Source organism: Ammospiza nelsoni, chromosome 5, assembly GCF_027579445.1.
Source record: "Ammospiza nelsoni isolate bAmmNel1 chromosome 5, bAmmNel1.pri, whole genome shotgun sequence".
Classification (NCBI taxonomy): domain Eukaryota; kingdom Metazoa; phylum Chordata; class Aves; order Passeriformes; family Passerellidae; genus Ammospiza; species Ammospiza nelsoni.
In genome coordinates this window covers 73387321-73403858 of record NC_080637.1, presented here as the reverse complement: position 1 = coordinate 73403858, position 16538 = coordinate 73387321, and positions in this window count along the sequence as shown.

The window sequence follows — 16538 nt, the reverse complement described above, 5'->3', positions numbered from 1 at the left end:
GGGGGTCACGCTGGCCAGGGGCCAGCAGCAGGCAGAAAGCTGCCGGGGTTGGGGAAAAGCCCTGCCCTGCTTACAGGGTAGCTGGGCTGGGGGCCGGGAGAGCTCCGTTTCCCCCCTGCGGTGCGGAGACAGGGGCTCTCACACCCTCCTTTACAGGGTCGCCCCTCTCTCCGGACAGCCAAAGGAGCACAAGGCAAAAGGCCAAGCACAGCAAGGACCAGCCCTGCACGCAGGGAGGTCGCCCAGCGCAAAGCCGGCCGCGGCACCCTGAAGGCGCCCTGGCCTGGAAAGAGCCCTTTGCCCAGAGGGCCCCTCGCGTCCCTCTTCGGCTCCCGCGCCTCGCCGTTCCGCTCTTGATCTCGAAGGCGCCTCCGCTCTTGCCTCGTCGCCCCGCGGCTTCTGCCAATGGACGACGACACGCTCAGGCCTGAGAAACTCCAGACCCCGTGCCTGCAGGGAACCGCCACCAAACAGCCCCACAGGGACGTCCCCAACCGGCTGCCCAAAAGCCCCACAATTCAGCGACAAGCTGCTGCTCTTACCTTGCGGCTGCGCTTCTGAGCTCGAGGCCGCCGACGCTGAAGGCTGGCTCTTGCCTCGCCGATCCACTCTTGAGCTCGAAGAGGCCGCTCCCGCGGCTCGCTCTTTCCTCGCTGTCCCACGGCTTCTGCAAACGTCGACGAGGACACAATCAGGCCCAAGGAGCTCCAGCTGCCACAGGGAAGTGCCACCCAACAGCCCCACAGCCTCATGCCAGCAACGCCGCGGCCCCCCAGCTGCCCAAAAGCCTCCAACTACAGCTTGACTCACCGTCCCGACGTCCGGCGCAGTCCCACGCCGTGCTGGGAGCCGGGCCCTCTGGGCAAAGGAAGCTGGGCACGCAAGGCAGCGGCCAAGAGGCTGCACACCCCTGCTTACAGGGGGCTCAGGCCGCTGCCCGGACTAAAAAGTGCCCGGGGCTCCAGAGCACTTACAGGCCCCCACTTACAGGGCGGCTCTGGTCCCCAAGGCCTATGGAGGCTCCTTCTCTCCACCAGCTGCGGGGCGCTCCCCACTAACGGGGCGGGCGCCCCACACAGGCTGCCAGCTGAAGGGAGCACAAAGGCTCCCAGACCCGCAGCCTGCTTACAGGCCGGTCCACACCCGGGGAGCCACGGAGCTCGGCCTTCCCCCAAGGCAACAGGAACCTGACTCTACCGTCAGGCAGTCCAGCTCACGGCCTAAAGCCGAGGGGCCGCCAGCCCAGCCCTGAGGACAGGGAGGGCACACGCCCGGCCCCGTGACTCCTGGCCCCACGCCTCTGAAAGACCGGGGCCAGGCACACCCGCCTGATTACAGGGGGTCCCTCCAACCGCCCGCCGAGGCCAGGGGACGCACAGAACCCCACTTACGGGGCCGCCCCCCGCTGCCCGGCACCCCCCAACAAGCACTACGGAGCACAGGCTCCGGCCTGCGCCCCACCTGGGGACAGGCCAGAGCCCGGCCGCAGCGCAGCGCGGCAACACAGCCGCCTGCAGAGCCCCGGGAGCCTCCTGTACGAGGCCGCCAGCCACCTGGCGCCAGCCCGAAGCACTGCCAAAGGCAGGAGCGTGCCCTGCGGCACGGCACTTCTGCAAGCTGCCCCCTGGCAAGGGCCCGGGAGCGCTCGTTCCTGTCGCCTGGCTAAAGGAGCCTCCCCAGCCCTGCTTACAGGGACCTGGGTGGGGCTGCTCCTGGGGACAAAGGGTGCCGCCAAGGTCCTGACACGGGCCCCGAGTACAGGGCCCGCACGCTGGCAGCTCACCAGCACCACCGGCAGCGTGGGCGCACGCCCTGGCCCTGGCTACAGGCGGGTCACGCTGCCCACGCTGCCGCTAAGCGGCTTCGCGCCGCCCTCAGAAAGCAGGGGCAAGGCCGGAGGCTTTCTCCACCCGTGCATTTTGGGCACCCGCCTGCGGCTGCACAGAGCTCCTCTTTCCCTCCTGGGAAGTCTAAGCTACACTGGCTCTGTTGCTAAAGCACAACCACACTTCCTCACTCGCACCAAGTCTAGGGGGAAGACAGGGGAGGGGGAGGCAGGGGAGGGGGAGACAGTCCCAGAAGAGGGAGCAAGCTCTGTGCAGCCAACCTACTCTCGGGAGCCATTGCTAATGCTGAGCGGGACAGGAAAGCGTCACACCTGCCCCTGCACTGAGAGGAGGCCACAGGGGCCTCGACGCGCTGAAGCGCTTCAGGACCGGCACCAGGGACACAGGCTGTTGACACGCCCCGAGTACAGGGGGTCACGCTGGCCAGGGGCCAGCAGCAGGCAGAAAGCTGCCGGGGTTGGGGAAAAGCCCTGCCCTGCTTACAGGGTAGCTGGGCTGGGGGCCGGGAGAGCTCCGTTTCCCCCCTGCGGTGCGGAGACAGGGGCTCTCACACCCTCCTTTACAGGGTCGCCCCTCTCTCCGGACAGCCAAAGGAGCACAAGGCAAAAGGCCAAGCACAGCAAGGACCAGCCCTGCACGCAGGGAGGTCGCCCAGCGCAAAGCCGGCCGCGGCACCCTGAAGGCGCCCTGGCCTGGAAAGAGCCCTTTGCCCAGAGGGCCCCTCGCGTCCCTCTTCGGCTCCCGCGCCTCGCCGTTCCGCTCTTGATCTCGAAGGCGCCTCCGCTCTTGCCTCGTCGCCCCGCGGCTTCTGCCAATGGATGACGACACGCTCAGGCCTGAGAAACTCCAGACCCCGTGCCTGCAGGGAACCGCCACCAAACAGCCCCACAGGGACGTCCCCAACCGGCTGCCCAAAAGCCCCACAATTCAGCGACAAGCTGCTGCTCTTACCTTGCGGCTGCGCTTCTGAGCTCGAGGCCGCCGACGCTGAAGGCTGGCTCTTGCCTCGCCGATCCACTCTTGAGCTCGAAGAGGCCGCTCCCGCGGCTCGCTCTTTCCTCGCTGTCCCACGGCTTCTGCAAACGTCGACGAGGACACAATCAGGCCCAAGGAGCTCCAGCTGCCACAGGGAAGTGCCACCCAACAGCCCCACAGCCTCATGCCAGCAACGCCGCGGCCCCCCAGCTGCCCAAAAGCCTCCAACTACAGCTTGACTCACCGTCCCGACGTCCGGCGCAGTCCCACGCCGTGCTGGGAGCCGGGCCCTCTGGGCAAAGGAAGCTGGGCACGCAAGGCAGCGGCCAAGAGGCTGCACACCCCTGCTTACAGGGGGCTCAGGCCGCTGCCCGGACTAAAAAGTGCCCGGGGCTCCAGAGCACTTACAGGCCCCCACTTACAGGGCGGCTCTGGTCCCCAAGGCCTATGGAGGCTCCTTCTCTCCACCAGCTGCGGGGCGCTCCCCACTAACGGGGCGGGCGCCCCACACAGGCTGCCAGCTGAAGGGAGCACAAAGGCTCCCAGACCCGCAGCCTGCTTACAGGCCGGTCCACACCCGGGGAGCCACGGAGCTCGGCCTTCCCCCAAGGCAACAGGAACCTGACTCTACCGTCAGGCAGTCCAGCTCACGGCCTAAAGCCGAGGGGCCGCCAGCCCAGCCCTGAGGACAGGGAGGGCACACGCCCGGCCCCGTGACTCCTGGCCCCACGCCTCTGAAAGACCGGGGCCAGGCACACCCGCCTGATTACAGGGGGTCCCTCCAACCGCCCGCCGAGGCCAGGGGACGCACAGAACCCCACTTACGGGGCCGCCCCCCGCTGCCCGGCACCCCCCAACAAGCACTACGGAGCACAGGCTCCGGCCTGCGCCCCACCTGGGGACAGGCCGGAGCCCGGCCGCAGCGCAGCGCGGCAACACAGCCGCCTGCAGAGCCCCGGGAGCCTCCTGTACGAGGCCGCCAGCCACCTGGCGCCAGCCCGAAGCACTGCCAAAGGCAGGAGCGTGCCCTGCGGCACGGCACTTCTGCAAGCTGCCCCCTGGCAAGGGCCCGGGAGCGCTCGTTCCTGTCGCCTGGCTAAAGGAGCCTCCCCAGCCCTGCTTACAGGGACCTGGGTGGGGCTGCTCCTGGGGACAAAGGGTGCCGCCAAGGTCCTGACACGGGCCCCGAGTACAGGGCCCGCACGCTGGCAGCTCACCAGCACCACCGGCAGCGTGGGCGCACGCCCTGGCCCTGGCTACAGGCGGGTCACGCTGCCCACGCTGCCGCTAAGCGGCTTCGCGCCGCCCTCAGAAAGCAGGGGCAAGGCCGGAGGCTTTCTCCACCCGTGCATTTTGGGCCCCCGCCTGCGGCTGCACAGAGCTCCTCTTTCCCTCCTGGGAAGTCTAAGCTACACTGGCTCTGTTGCTAAAGCACAACCACACTTCCTCACTCGCACCAAGTCTAGGGGGAAGACAGGGGAGGGGGAGGCAGGGGAGGGGGAGACAGTCCCAGAAGAGGGAGCAAGCTCTGTGCAGCCAACCTACTCTCGGGAGCCATTGCTAATGCTGAGCGGGACAGGAAAGCGTCACACCTGCCCCTGCACTGAGAGGAGGCCACAGGGGCCTCGACGCGCTGAAGCGCTTCAGGACCGGCACCAGGGACACAGGCTGTGACACGCCCCGAGTACAGGGGGTCACGCTGGCCAGGGGCCAGCAGCAGGCAGAAAGCTGCCGGGGTTGGGGAAAAGCCCTGCCCTGCTTACAGGGTAGCTGGGCTGGGGGCCGGGAGAGCTCCGTTTCCCCCCTGCGGTGCGGAGACAGGGGCTCTCACACCCTCCTTTACAGGGTCGCCCCTCTCTCCGGACAGCCAAAGGAGCACAAGGCAAAAGGCCAAGCACAGCAAGGACCAGCCCTGCACGCAGGGAGGTCGCCCAGCGCAAAGCCGGCCGCGGCACCCTGAAGGCGCCCTGGCCTGGAAAGAGCCCTTTGCCCAGAGGGCCCCTCGCGTCCCTCTTCGGCTCCCGCGCCTCGCCGTTCCGCTCTTGATCTCGAAGGCGCCTCCGCTCTTGCCTCGTCGCCCCGCGGCTTCTGCCAATGGACGACGACACGCTCAGGCCTGAGAAACTCCAGACCCCGTGCCTGCAGGGAACCGCCACCAAACAGCCCCACAAGGACGTCCCCAACCGGCTGCCCAAAAGCCCCACAATTCAGCGACAAGCTGCTGCTCTTACCTTGCGGCTGCGCTTCTGAGCTCGAGGCCGCCGACGCTGAAGGCTGGCTCTTGCCTCGCCGATCCACTCTTGAGCTCGAAGAGGCCGCTCCCGCGGCTCGCTCTTTCCTCGCTGTCCCACGGCTTCTGCAAACGTCGACGAGGACACAATCAGGCCCAAGGAGCTCCAGCTGCCACAGGGAAGTGCCACCCAACAGCCCCACAGCCTCATGCCAGCAACGCCGCGGCCCCCCAGCTGCCCAAAAGCCTCCAACTACAGCTTGACTCACCGTCCCGACGTCCGGCGCAGTCCCACGCCGTGCTGGGAGCCGGGCCCTCTGGGCAAAGGAAGCTGGGCACGCAAGGCAGCGGCCAAGAGGCTGCACACCCCTGCTTACAGGGGGCTCAGGCCGCTGCCCGGACTAAAAAGTGCCCGGGGCTCCAGAGCACTTACAGGCCCCCACTTACAGGGCGGCTCTGGTCCCCAAGGCCTATGGAGGCTCCTTCTCTCCACCAGCTGCGGGGCGCTCCCCACTAACGGGGCGGGCGCCCCACACAGGCTGCCAGCTGAAGGGAGCACAAAGGCTCCCAGACCCGCAGCCTGCTTACAGGCCGGTCCACACCCGGGGAGCCACGGAGCTCGGCCTTCCCCCAAGGCAACAGGAACCTGACTCTACCGTCAGGCAGTCCAGCTCACGGCCTAAAGCCGAGGGGCCGCCAGCCCAGCCCTGAGGACAGGGAGGGCACACGCCCGGCCCCGTGACTCCTGGCCCCACGCCTCTGAAAGACCGGGGCCAGGCACACCCGCCTGATTACAGGGGGTCCCTCCAACCGCCCGCCGAGGCCAGGGGACGCACAGAACCCCACTTACGGGGCCGCCCCCCGCTGCCCGGCACCCCCCAACAAGCACTACGGAGCACAGGCTCCGGCCTGCGCCCCACCTGGGGACAGGCCAGAGCCCGGCCACAGCGCAGCGCGGCGCGGCAACACAGCCGCCTGCAGAGCCCCGGGAGCCTCCTGTACGAGGCCGCCAGCCACCTGGCGCCAGCCCGAAGCACTGCCAAAGGCAGGAGCGTGCCCTGCGGCACGGCACTTCTGCAAGCTGCCCCCTGGCAAGGGCCCGGGAGCGCTCGTTCCTGTCGCCTGGCTAAAGGAGCCTCCCCAGCCCTGCTTACAGGGACCTGGGTGGGGCTGCTCCTGGGGACAAAGGGTGCCGCCAAGGTCCTGACACGGGCCCCGAGTACAGGGCCCGCACGCTGGCAGCTCACCAGCACCACCGGCAGCGTGGGCGCACGCCCTGGCCCTGGCTACAGGCGGGTCACGCTGCCCACGCTGCCGCTAAGCGGCTTCGCGCCGCCCTCAGAAAGCAGGGGCAAGGCCGGAGGCTTTCTCCACCCGTGCATTTTGGGCACCCGCCTGCGGCTGCACAGAGCTCCTCTTTCCCTCCTGGGAAGTCTAAGCTACACTGGCTCTGTTGCTAAAGCACAACCACACTTCCTCACTCGCACCAAGTCTAGGGGGAAGACAGGGGAGGGGGAGGCAGGGGAGGGGGAGACAGTCCCAGAAGAGGGAGCAAGCTCTGCGCAGCCAACCTACTCTCGGGAGCCATTGCTAATGCTGAGCGGGACAGGAAAGCGTCACACCTGCCCCTGCACTGAGAGGAGGCCACAGGGGCCTCGACGCGCTGAAGCGCTTCAGGACCGGCACCAGGGACACGGGCTGTGACACGCCCCAAGTACAGGGGGTCACGCTGGCCAGGGGCCAGCAGCAGGCAGAAAGCTGCCGGGGTTGGGGAAAAGCCCTGCCCTGCTTACAGGGTAGCTGGGCTGGGGGCCGGGAGAGCTCCGTTTCCCCCCTGCGGTGCGGAGACAGGGGCTCTCGCACCCTCCTTTACAGGGTCGCCCCTCTCTCCGGACAGCCAAAGGAGCACAAGGCAAAAGGCCAAGCACAGCAAGGACCAGCCCTGCACGCAGGGAGGTCGCCCAGCGCAAAGCCGGCCGCGGCACCCTGAAGGCGCCCTGGCCTGGAAAGAGCCCTTTGCCCAGAGGGCCCCTCGCGTCCCTCTTCGGCTCCCGCGCCTCGCCGTTCCGCTCTTGATCTCGAAGGCGCCTCCGCTCTTGCCTCGTCGCCCCGCGGCTTCTGCCAATGGACGACGACACGCTCAGGCCTGAGAAACTCCAGACCCCGTGCCTGCAGGGAACCGCCACCCAATACCCACCATGCAACTTTAAACATGGTAGCCAGAATTACCAACAGTGTGTTTTTCAAGTTATTTTTCTCAATGCTATTTGTAATGATCCTTCCTTCATTGTTAGACACCTATCAGTTCCCTGTCACATATTAGTACATGCGATTTTCCTGCCTTTTTGGCCTGGGTATGTTACATTAAGTTTCATTGAAGAGGGTTTTTTTGTAGCTTTAATATAATCAGTTTTCCTCGCAGATTGGGTATTATACTGTACTGGGTTTTTTGTGTATTTGCTATGTAATAGATATTTCTTATTAAGATGCTTTTGAATAGTTTTTATCTTATAAAATAATATGAGTTTACATATATAAATGCAAATGGGAATACCTGTTGTTTACAATTCTGTATTCTGAGGAAGAATTTTTAAAAAGCTTCACTTACATCTATAAAATCTTTTAGGCATAATCCTGTGATGGTATCAGATGGGAGGACTTTATTACCCTCACTCAGGTCCCTCTCTGAGGAGTTTAGAAAGCAATGGGGCCGTATTTTGCACCTCAGGACTCATTAGGAATGCTTTTCTAAGAGATTTTGTCTGCAGCTCCCACTATTCCCAGAAGAATTCCCTTGTAAAGACTCCAGGGCCTTCAGCTGAAAATGTCACCTCTTGCCCCTTTAAAATATCCCAGATTGTCTATGAGAGATGCTGCCTCCCAATGCTCTGTTACCATAGACTTTCCCTCAAATATGCTCATTTTTCCTCTCTAAATTACCCCAAATTCACCCATCTGGAAGGCACTAATTTTTTAGCTAGCTGTTTTAGCCTAGGTTTCCTCAGGTTTTCTGACAAGAAAATCACTTTCACGCCCCTAAAAGAGGGTCTCTGATTTTCCCTCCAGATCATCCTCTAGCCATGTCCTATACATCACTTAAGATTTTATCCCAAGAACGTTTGTTCTCTGCCCCATACACTTCTCCAGATTTTACCTCCAAAATATTGTCTACAGATTAACAGATTTTGCTCCTCTAAAGTTCTATACCATAGAAATTCCTTTTTTACTTTGATTCATTCCATTACAGATTAACTGAGATTTCAATACAAAAATGTTCCTTCTAGCCCTTTAAATTACCGTAGGTTTTATCACAAAATTTTCTCTGCCCCACCTCCCCAAAGTATTTCAGACTTTTCCCCAAAAACCATACGCTTCGCTAGAGAGCCACTGTAATCTTCTAGCCAAAAAAATGACTGCTGTATGACCTCCGTAGATTATCGCAGCTTTTGTTCCCACACTACTCAATTTTACCCAAAATATTCACTCCTTCCCCCACACTCAGGTGAAACCAGGAAATTCCAGCATTGGTCCCTTCTGCAGCTCTTGCTGCCCCTATGAGTTACCTCAGCTCTATCCCTGACAAACTGCAACACAGTGCACACCGGCCTTCCATTCCTCCTCTACCACACCCGAGGGCGGCTCGAGGGAGACTCCCGGCCCGCGCCTCCCCGCCCGGCAACGCGCCGAGAGCGGCGGACCCAGCGGCTTCGACTTCCCGCCCTCGGGGCTGAGGGGCCCGGGCTGTGCGGGCACCGCTGCGGACGGAAACACCGCGTTTGATTTCCCGCCTCTGCGGCTGCCGGAAACCATGGGGTAGGGCCACCACGCATGCGCAGGAACCGCGCCCCGCGGTGCCGATCGGAAGGCGGCGGCGGCAAGACGGGAACACGCCCACCCCCCCCACCCCCCCCCCCCCCCGAGGCTCAGGGAGGGACGTTCCTTACGACGCAACCGGATCCCCATCGGAGACTGTCCCGGGCCCGCAGCAGCACCCGGCAAACATGCATCCCCCTGCCCTCAGAGACCTTCACATCTGCCGCCAGCTCAGTTACATGCAGGCTACACCGTATGCCACCCTCATGGTGCTCGGCCATACCCGAGGCACCTGAGGCACCTCAAATCACCTTTGTGTCCCCTCAGCAACATGCAGGGCACGCACCACTCCTTCAGTAACCCCCATGCCCTCTCAGCAACACACAGGGCATTTGCCATCCCTTCCGTGACCCTCAGGTCCCCTCAGATGAACACGGGGCACCTGCCTCCCCTCAAAGCACTCACATATTCCCCCTCAGAGGAACACAAGCACCGTCTGAATCCTAAACCGTAGGTAACAAGAGGCTACACGTTATATTGAATCAAGTAATGGTAACAAGTAATATTGGACCAAGAGATGCAGGTGAAACAAGCAAGACAGCAAAGCCAGTGACATAGCAAGCACCATCCACACCAAAACAGCACATTGTAATACATCCTGCAAACCCAAATTTCAGCTAAAAACATAACAGACTAAAAATACCCAAGATACACTGAAAAAGGCCTGAAGACAGAGGTAAAAATTTAAACAGAAGGAACACTACAGAAATCTCCATCAATGACCACCAGTAGACTGAGGATTACACAGTAGAAACTGACGTGGGAGTGAAATCAACAAACTCTCATAGAAATATGACACAGCTTTAGACAAATATAAATATGCTACTGATACTTTGTAATTTGGAATTTACAAATTAGAATGAAACTAAAGGCAATACAACATTGAGTGAGGTTTGTCAGAGAGATTCACCTCACACCCAACTCAGAATACACAAACACCTGCTCTGGAGCCCTCTGAATAGAGAGCTTTGTTTTCTTACCCAGATTTGGGCTTTACATCTACCTCCCCTCAGGAACACTCATGGCCCCTCAGCAGCACACGGGGTTTACACTCCTATTCCCTCAGTGACCCTCAGATCCCCTCAGCATCACCTGGAGAGCCACCTCTCCCTCATTGCTCACTCTGGTGCTCACACTTTACCTCAGGATTTCTTTCCAAATTATTCCTTCAGTCCCTAGCATATTAAATTACATTTTACCCCCAAAATGGTCTTTTTGGGCATTAAAAATGACCTCAGGTGTTATCACAGAATTTTCTCTGCCCACCCTCCCCAAATTACCTCAGATTTCTCCCCAAAACCAATTTTCTTCCTTTGAGAAGGGTTTTTCTTTCAAAAGATGTCCACTACAGTATTGCCACAGATTACTGTGGCTTTTGGTCCCACATTCCTCAATTGGACACCAAAATATTTCGTTCCATGCTCTCCAGGTGATGCCAGGGAATTCCAGCATTCCCACCCATGAAGTTTTTTTTCTCCCCTCTGACTTACCTCATGGCTTCCTCCCGCAAACCGAAACACCGTGCAGACGCGTGAGGGAACCTCCATTCCTCCTCTGCCTCACGCCAGGGGCTGCCCGAGGGCGCCACCCGCACGACGCCGCGCCGGGAGTGGCGGCCACAGGGGCTCCAAATAACCGCGCTCAGCGTGAGGGGAGCTGAGGGCGAGGGCGCCCCCAGGCGGCCACGGCGGCTTCGAGTAACCGCCCTCAGCGTGAGGGGAGCTGAGCGCGCGCCCGGCGGCGTCGAGTAACCGCCCTTAGCTCTGAGGGGAGCTGAGGGTGAGGCACACCTGGCGGCTACAGTGGTTTCAAGTCTCCCCCCACCCTCAGCGTGAGGGGAGCTGAGGGCGGTCCCTGGAGGTTTCGAGGTCTCCCCCTCAGCGTGAGGGGAGCTGAGGTGGCCCCTGGTGGCCACGGTAGCTTCGAGTAACCGCCCTCAGCTCTGAGGGGAGCTGAGGAGCTCACGCACCCCCATGGGCGGGAACCGCGCCCTGCGGTGCCCCTCAGCAACACAGCCCTCATCCCCCTGTCCCCAGACACCCTAACAGCCCCTCAGGGGCACAATCGGCATCTGCCACCGCCTCAGTTACATGCAGGCTACACCGCATGCCACCCTCATGGTGCTCGGCCACACCTGAGGCACCTGCCTGCCCCTCAAATCACCTTTGTGTCCCCTCAGCAACATGCAGGGCACGCACCACTCCTTCAGTAACCCCCACGCCCTCTCAGCAACACACAGGGCATTTGCCATCCCTTCCGTGACCCTCAGGTCCCCTCAGATGAACACGGGGCACCTGCCTCCCCTCAAAGCACTCACATATTCCCCCTCAGAGGAACACAAGCACCGTCTGAATCCTAAACCGTAGGTAACAAGAGGCTACACGTTATATTGAATCAAGTAATGGTAACAAGTAATATTGGACCAAGAGATGCAGGTGAAACAAGCAAGACAGCAAAGCCAGTGACATAGCAAGCACCATCCACACCAAAACAGCACATTGTAATACATCCTGCAAACCCAAATTTCAGCTAAAAACATAACAGACTAAAAATACCCAAGATACACTGAAAAAGGCCTGAAGACAGAGGTAAAAATTTAAACAGAAGGAACACTACAGAAATCTCCATCAATGACCACCAGTAGACTGAGGATTACACAGTAGAAACTGACGTGGGAGTGAAATCAACAAACTCTCATAGAAATATGACACAGCTTTAGACAAATATGAATATGCTATTGATACTTTGTAATTTGGAATTTACAAATTAGAATGAAACTAAAGGCAATACAACATTGAGTGAGGTTTGTCAGAGAGATTCACCTCACACCCAACTCAGAATACACAAACACCTGCTCTGGAGCCCTCTGAATAGAGAGCTTTGTTTTCTTACCCAGATTTGGGCTTTACATCTACCTCCCCTCAGGAACACTCATGGCCCCTCAGCAGCACACGGGGTTTACACTCCTATTCCCTCAGTGACCCTCAGATCCCCTCAGCATCACCTGGAGAGCCACCTCTCCCTCATTGCTCACTCTGGTGCTCACACTTTACCTCAGGATTTCTTTCCAAATTATTCCTTCAGTCCCTAGCATATTAAATTACATTTTACCCCCAAAATGGTCTTTTTGGGCATTAAAAATGACCTCAGGTGTTATCACAGAATTTTCTCTGCCCACCCTCCCCAAATTACCTCAGATTTCTCCCCAAAACCAATTTTCTTCCTTTGAGAAGGGTTTTTCTTTCAAAAGATGTCCACTACAGTATTGCCACAGATTACTGTGGCTTTTGTTCCCACATTCCTCAATTGGACACCAAAATATTTCATTCCATGCTCTCCAGGTGATGCCAGGGAATTCCAGCATTCCCACCCATTAAGTTTTTTTTCTCCCCTCTGACTTACCTCAAGGCTTCCTCCCGCAAACCGAAACACCGTGCAGACGCGTGAGGGAAATTCCATTCCTCCTCTGCCTCACGCCAGGGGCTGCCCGAGGGCGCCACACAGCCCGGGGGCGTCACCCGCCCGACGCCGCGCCGGGAGCGGCGGCCACAGCGGCTTCGAGTAACCGCCCTCAGCGTGAGGGGCGCTGAGGGCGCCCCCGGCGGCTTCGACTAACTGCCCTTAGCTCTGAGGGGAGCTCAGGGGCTCACGCAACCCCCTGGGCGGGAACAGCGCCCTGCGGTGCCCCTCAGCAACACTGCCCTCATCCCCCTGTCCCCAGACACCCTCACAGCCCCTCAGGGGCACGATCGGCATCTGCCGCCACCTCAGTTACATGCAGGCTACACCGCATGCCACCCTCATGGTGCTCAGCCACACCCGAGGCACCTGCCTCCCCTCAAAGTACTCTCATATTCTACCTCAGACAAACACAAGCACTGTCTGAATCCTAAACTGTAGGTAACAAGAGGCTACACGTTATATTGAATCAAGTAATGGAAACAAGTAATACTGTACCAAGCAAGACAGCAAAGCCAGTGACATAGCAAGCACCATCCACACCAAAACAGCACATTGTAATACATCCTGCAAACCCAAATTTCAGCTAAAAACATAACAGACTAAAAATACCCAAGATACACTAGAAATGTCCTGAAGATAGAGGGAGGAACTTTAAACAGAAGGAATACTACAGAAGTCTTCATCAATGACCACCAGTAGACTGAGGATTACACAGTAGAAACTGACGTGGGAGTGAAATCAACAAACTCTCATAGAAATATGACACAGCTTTAGACAAATATGAATATGCTATTGATACTTTGTAATTTGGAATTTACAAATCAGAATGAAACTAAAGGCAAAACAACATTGAGTGAAGTTTGTCAGAGAGATCCACTTCACTCCCAGCTCTGAATAAACAAACCCCTGCTCTGGAGCCCTCTGAACAGAGAGCTTTGTTTTCTTACCCAGCTTTGGGCTTTGCATCTATCTCCTCTCAGGAAAACTCATGGGCCCATAGCTGTTAAAGATTTTTCTGGAAACAGTGAACTCTTTGCCAATTCTTTCATCCAGTAAAACCCAGTAGTAGATTGTTACCTTGTTGTTGTGTATGCACATCAACTACTATAAATTAGAATAAATACTCGATGCTTTCCTTTACTCTCTCAAATGTGAGTGATGAAAACCAATGATCACTGCACACAAGTAGATCAGCTGTCTAATAAGTCTGGAAATTGCAGGAAATTTATGACTTCAATTTCTCCTGTGTTTTTTGTGTTTTTATTGCCATTAACAAACTTTCTGTTTTCAATAGTTGCCACTCACCTCATATTTGCAAATGAAACTACAATGCCATCATCATCCATTAACCTAACTGCCTTTCTCCCTTGCAATGATTCTTAACACATTGTTCTAAAAGAAATTATTACCAAATATCTTCTCTAAAGCACAGTTCAATGTTGAAAAAATACCACTTGAAAAAATATTAACATTATTAAATCATGGCTGAGCCAGGTGTGGTTTCCCAGGCAAGCTCCAATTTTTCACCACCTCATTTAAATCCACACAGGCCAAGAGATGCCAGTGGGAAAGAGACAAAACACAAGACTGTGACTTTATGAATTCTGATCTGTGATAGAAACTCTTATTTCACTTCAGTTTTCAAAATACTTGGTTACAGTGCATAAAACAAATGTGGCACTTAAAGTGCAGGGCCTTTCATGTTGGGCAGATCTCCTGAGGCTGATATAAGAACACATTATTTCAAATCTAGCCTCTGTTTCAAGCCTCTTTTCCTTTCCTATTTCAATTTATTATTTGTATGTATTTTAATGTAATATTTCATTTTTAATTGTGTAGACTCTACTGATTACTGCAATATGATTTTCATTGTCAATACTGAGTTAATTTTATAAAATGTGAGAAAAAAAAAAAAGCTGCTGGTAAAATGCATGAGGCAAGATAAATATCCATAGATAGAAGACAGATTTCACTTTTATCTCCATGGCTGTGATAGCAATGCTGGCCATAAATCTCACTTATGAGATTATTAATAAGGGATGTAATTTGTTGATGACTTGACCAAATTAATTAGGAGCAAGTGAACTGATGAGGCGAATGAGGCACCTCTAAAACTAAGCTACGGATCAGTGATAGAATAACCATTTGAACTGCTACTCCTCTCTGTGTGATAAAGAACAGCTGGCCCTGCCCAAGACCACAAAAACAGACTGGTATCATTTTAGATAATGCCAAATGCTGCAACTCAGAGCAAGAGGGATGGAAGGTGCTCCAATTGTAAAGAGGGAAGTTGTTGTCTTATACATCCAGGGTTCTCTTATCATTATAGAGCAAGGACTCCATATTGCCAGAGCCTTGTACCTCCTCAGTGTCTCCCACAGGCAGCTCCTCTAAGCTCTGACTCTTCTTGGTCCTTGCAGTAACCATCTGACTCCTGATACCAACCCAGTCTTTTATACCACTTCTTGTTATTGGCTACAGGTGTGGCCTGTTAACATCAGGCCTGCTCCTAATCTTTAGTAATTGGTTCAGCTGCAACTCTTTAGGGGATAAGATTACATTCTATACTACCTTCATTTACCCACACTGTATCCCCCTGCAGGAAGTTACACAGCATTCTTTGCTCAAGGATATAACACAGAACTCTATGAGAAGATTTCCCATAAAGAATTACAGGAGAATTATATGGGGAAGAAGAACAGAGCAATTCTGGGCCTCTCTACCAGGAGGATCTGGGTCTGTCACTTAGGCACTGCTTCAGGCTCTCCAGAGGTTCTGAGAGTTATGGAATCACAGGTGGCAATGGTCAGTGCCTCTATCCCCCCATCAACTTTCATCATTTGTACACTTTGTATTTTCACCTGCACAGGTCAGTGGTTTCAGGAAACAAGTAATAGTCAGTAGGAACCTGTCTATAAAAACATCACTATTACTCCTTTAGATCAATCTAATATATGATTTCTTTGCTCAGGAGAAAATGAAAAAAAAATGTAAGACTTTGCTCTAGATAAAGGGGAGATAATTACAAGTACATGGGCATGGTGCTGATCTTCTCAGTTTTGATGTCTGAACTGAAATATTCTTATATACATTGACACGTTTATGATCCTGGGATATGTAAGCCTGAAGGGTGACACTTCCTGAGATAGGAAATCATGTGTCTATTGTATCTTCCAGGCTAAACATTTTTCAAAACTACTGGAGGCAAATGATATAAAAATGTCAGGCTTAACATTAACAGCCATTGAAATTAAGAAGGACATTTGTAAAGAGATGTTAGAATAAGTAAATAAGTATTTTTGGGAGTATGGGCCTCTGCTGTAAAAGGGAGGGTGAAAAATGTCCCCCTTTGGTAATCAAGCTTAAGGAACCAACACAACCAGTGAGAATTAAGCAGTACCCCCTCAAAAGAAGATAGGAAAGAAATCAGCCCAGTAATCGATAGTACTGGATTGAGGGCTGTCAATAAGATAACAAAGAATTTATACCCTGTGGCAGCAAATCCATATACTTTACTAACTTGTTTAACACCTGAGCTAACCTAGTTTACTGTTTTAAACCTGAAAGATGCCTTCTTCTGCCTCTCTATCCACCAAGCCAGCCAGAAAATGTTTGCATTAAATGAGCTGACGGATGGAGAGGCAAGGAAAGCAGCAAAAGGTGAGGTAATTATGGACAGATTTCCCTCGAAAATGAGCCAGAATATAATAATACTAATCAAAAGAGACATGCAACCACAAGGGGTGGGCTACCATTGAGAGGGAGTTGGTAATCCCTTCCCATTTTTGGTCACTAGTGAAGGAACAGCACTAGAAAACACACTGGAGTCTAACTCCTTAAAAGCTTTTATAAAGTGTGGCTCCTTTGCCAGAATGACCAAGGCTGCCAATGTTACAGAGTGCATCCAAATGAAGTGTTGACTTTTAAGTAGTAGTTTCCACAGGCTTTCTAGAACACATATCTAATTGAAAATATCGTTGCTAGGAATTTATATGCCACTATTACTCAGCTAAACCAACACTGTGATCCTTGCCTCCAGACTAACACCAAAAACACCCCCGAGGCTGAAACTCAGTCAGACTGGGAGAGACCATGGGCCTGGACAGCAGTGGCAAATTGACTTTTCAGAGCTCCCAAGGAAAGGGGGGGGT